The sequence below is a fragment of the Bufo gargarizans genome, unplaced genomic scaffold, assembly GCF_014858855.1.
Source record: "Bufo gargarizans isolate SCDJY-AF-19 unplaced genomic scaffold, ASM1485885v1 original_scaffold_2180_pilon, whole genome shotgun sequence".
NCBI lineage: Eukaryota > Metazoa > Chordata > Amphibia > Anura > Bufonidae > Bufo > Bufo gargarizans.
The window spans coordinates 57,984-61,643 of record NW_025334676.1 but is presented as its reverse complement, the minus strand read 5'-3'; positions in this window follow the sequence as shown (position 1 = coordinate 61,643).

The window sequence follows — 3,660 nt, the reverse complement described above, 5'->3', positions numbered from 1 at the left end:
TGTACACCCCATATACTGAGTGTAAGCAGTGTACACTCCCATTTTCAGAGTATGAGCAGTGTACACCCCGTATACTGAGTGTGAGCAGTGTGCACCCCGTATACTGAGTGTGAGCAGTGTGCACCCCGTATACTGAGTGTGAGCAGTGCGCACCCCGTATACTGAGTGTGAGCAGTGCGCACCCCGTATACCGAGTGTGAGCAGTGCGTGCCCCCCGTATACCGAGTGTGAGCGGTGTGTGCACCCCGTATACTGAGTGTGAGCAGTGTGTACACCCCATATACTGAGTGTGAGCAGTGTGTACACCCCATATACTGAGTGTGAGCAGTGTGTACACCCCGTATAGTGAGTGTGAGCAGTGTGTACACCCCGTATAGTGAGTATGAGCAGTGTGTACACCCCATATACTGAGTGTGAGCAGTGTGTACACCCCGTATACTGAGTGTAAGCAGTGTGTACACCCCGTATACTGAGTGTAAGCAGTGTGTACACCCCATATACTGAGTGTAAGCAGTGTGTACACCCCATATACTGAGTGTAAGTAGTGTGTACACCCCATATGCTGAGTGTAAGTAGTGTGTACACCCCATATACTGAGTGTAAGTAGTGTGTACACCCCATATACTGAGTGTAAGTAGTGTGTACACCCCATATACTGAGTGTAAGTAGTGTGTACACCCCATATACTGAGTGTGAGCAGTGTGTACACCCCATATACTGAGTGTGAGCAGTGTGCACACCCCATATACTGAGTGTAAGTAGTGTACACTCCCATTTTCAGAGTATGAGCAGTGTACACCCGTATACTGAGTGTGAGCAGTGTGTACACCCCATATACTGAGTATGAGCAGTGTACACCCCATATACTGAGTATGAGCAGTGTGTGCCCCCCATATACTGAGTGTGAGCAGTGTGCACCCCGTATACTGAGTGTGAGCAGTGTACACCCCGTACACTGAGTGTGAGCAGTGTGTACACCCCATATACTGAATGTGAGCAGTGTGTGCCCCCCATATACCGAGTGTGAGCAGTGTACACCCCATATACTGAGTGTGAGCAGTGTACACCCCGTACACTGAGTGTGAGCAGTGTGTACACCCCATATACTGAATGTGAGCAGTGTGTACACCCCATATACTGAGTGTGAGCAGTGTGTACGCCCCATATACTGAGTATAAGCAGTGTGTACACCCCGTATACTGAGTGTAAGCAGTGTGTACACCCCATATACTGAGTGTAAGTAGTGTGTACACCCCATATACTGAGTGTAAGTAGTGTGTACACCTCATATGCTGAGTGTAAGTAGTGTGTACACCCCATATACTGAGTGTAAGTAGTGTGTACACCCCATATACTGAGTGTAAGTAGTGTGTACACCCCATATACTGAGTGTAAGTAGTGTGTACACCCCATATACTGAGTGTGAGCAGTGTGTACACCCCATATACTGAGTGTAAGTAGTGTACACTGCCATTTTCAGAGTATGAGCAGTGTACACCCCGTATACTGAGTGTGAGCAGTGTGCACCCCGTATACTGAGTGTGAGCAGTGTGCACCCCGTATACTGAGTGTGAGCAGTGTGCACCCCGTATACTGAGTGTGAGCAGTGTGCACCCCGTATACTGAGTGTGAGCAGTGTGCACCCCGTATACCGAGTGTGAGCAGTGTGTGCCCCCCGTATACCGAGTGTGAGCAGTGTGTGCCCCCCATATACTGAGTGTGAGCAGTGTGTGCACCCCGTATACTGAGTGTGAGCAGTGTGTGCACCCCGTATACTGAGTGTGAGAAGTGTGTACACCCCGTATACTGAGTGTGAGCAGTGTGTACACCCCGTATACTGAGTATGAGCAGTGTGTACACCCCATATACTGAGTGTGAGCAGTGTGTACACCCCGTATAGTGAGTATGAGCAGTGTGTACACCCCATATACTGAGTGTGAGCAGTGTGTACCCCATATACTGAGTGTGAGCAGTGTGTACACCCCATATACTGAGTGTGAGCAGTGTGTACCCCATATACTGAGTGTGAGCAGTGTACACCCCGTATACTGAGTGTGAGCAGTGTACACCCCATATACTGAGTGTGAGCAGTGTTCACACCCCATATACTAAGTGTAAGCAGTGTGTACACCCCATATACTGAGTGTAAGCAGTGTGTACACCCCATATACTGAGTGTGAGCAGTGTGCACCCCATATACTGAGTGTGAGCAGTGTGTACACCCCATATACTGAGTGTGAGCAGTGTACACCCCCCATTTTCAGAGTGTGAGCAGTGTGCACCCCGTATAGTGAGTGTTATTCGCACACTCACACATATCCGCAGCGGTGGCTGGTGAAGCTGCTGCCTCTAGGACCATGTGCTGTCTGTCATTCTGCTGCTGTCTGACCATGGGAGGGGATTGCAGAAAACAAGTTTAGTTAAGCTGCTGTGTGTGCAGGGTCTGCCCTGTGCCCCTGCTGCTGCCCCCACACCCCTGCACGGCTATGCTGCCATGCCTGCCCTGAAGGTGAAGCCTGCAGCCCCTGCTGCTTCCTGAAGCCGGAGCCCCCCTCCAGCCTCACCGCCTGCATGGAAGGAGCAGCATGCCCTGCTAGGATCCAGGTATTTGCTCCCCCCAGCACCTATGTGCCAGGGCAGAGTGACAGCAGCCCCTGCTGATCCAGGCCAAAGGACACGTCCATTGCACAAGCCCAGCCTGCAGCAGCAGCAGCATGCCTGCCCCCAGCCCAGAGCTGCAGCAGCTGGGGTAAGGAGCGGCCCCCTCCTGCCAGAAACCGCTCCAGAGCCTGACAGCCAGCGCCATCCTGGAAGGACACGTGGGGGTGAGGCCTTTAAATGCATGCAGCCTTGTTACATTGTGGCAGCTGACGCAGCCTCCAAACTTCCTGCAGGCTCTGCAGAAATCGGGTCAATTCTGATTCAAAAACTTCAATGGGACTTTTACGCAAAAAACATTTTGGGAATTTCGTTTTATTTTTTGCCCGCCAGTCGTCAGTCTCCTGTCAGACCGCAGATTGATTTCTTGACGGGGTTTTTTTTTCTGCATTTTGTGCAAAGTTTTTTTGGTGCTTTTTTTTTCTCTCAGGTTTTAGGATACATTGTGATATTTTTTTTTTCTGGTACTGAAGGAAGGGTCGGCTGTCGTTTTTATAGATGGGACAGATGGCGAGAGCCGGGCGCAGTTGCATTTAAATATCACCTTACTTGCAAAGAATGTTTTATGCTGAAACTGCAAATTTTTTTTTTTTAAAGTGCTAGTAACCTATTTTTTTACCCCTCCCTCCCCGATCTTTAAGCTGCGAATCACTGTGTGAATTATTACAATATTTCCAAAGATTATTACGGACGGACGCTGTAAAACGCTTGCGGACTGTGCCTTCCCCCTGCCGTCTGCGCTCCTTTCTTAACCGATTAGAACAGTTTTTTTTTTTTTTTTCAGCCTCATTGCGCCTTTTTTTTTTTACTCGTCTACTATAGAGAAATTGAAAACTATTATTAAAAAAAAATTCTGCACTAAAATAATTATTTTTGTTTTGGTAAAAAAACAAAAAGTTCCCTGAATATTTATATATATATATATATATATATATATATATATATATATATATATATATATATTATTATTTTTTTTTTTCAAAAAGTTGCTTGAAATTCTAC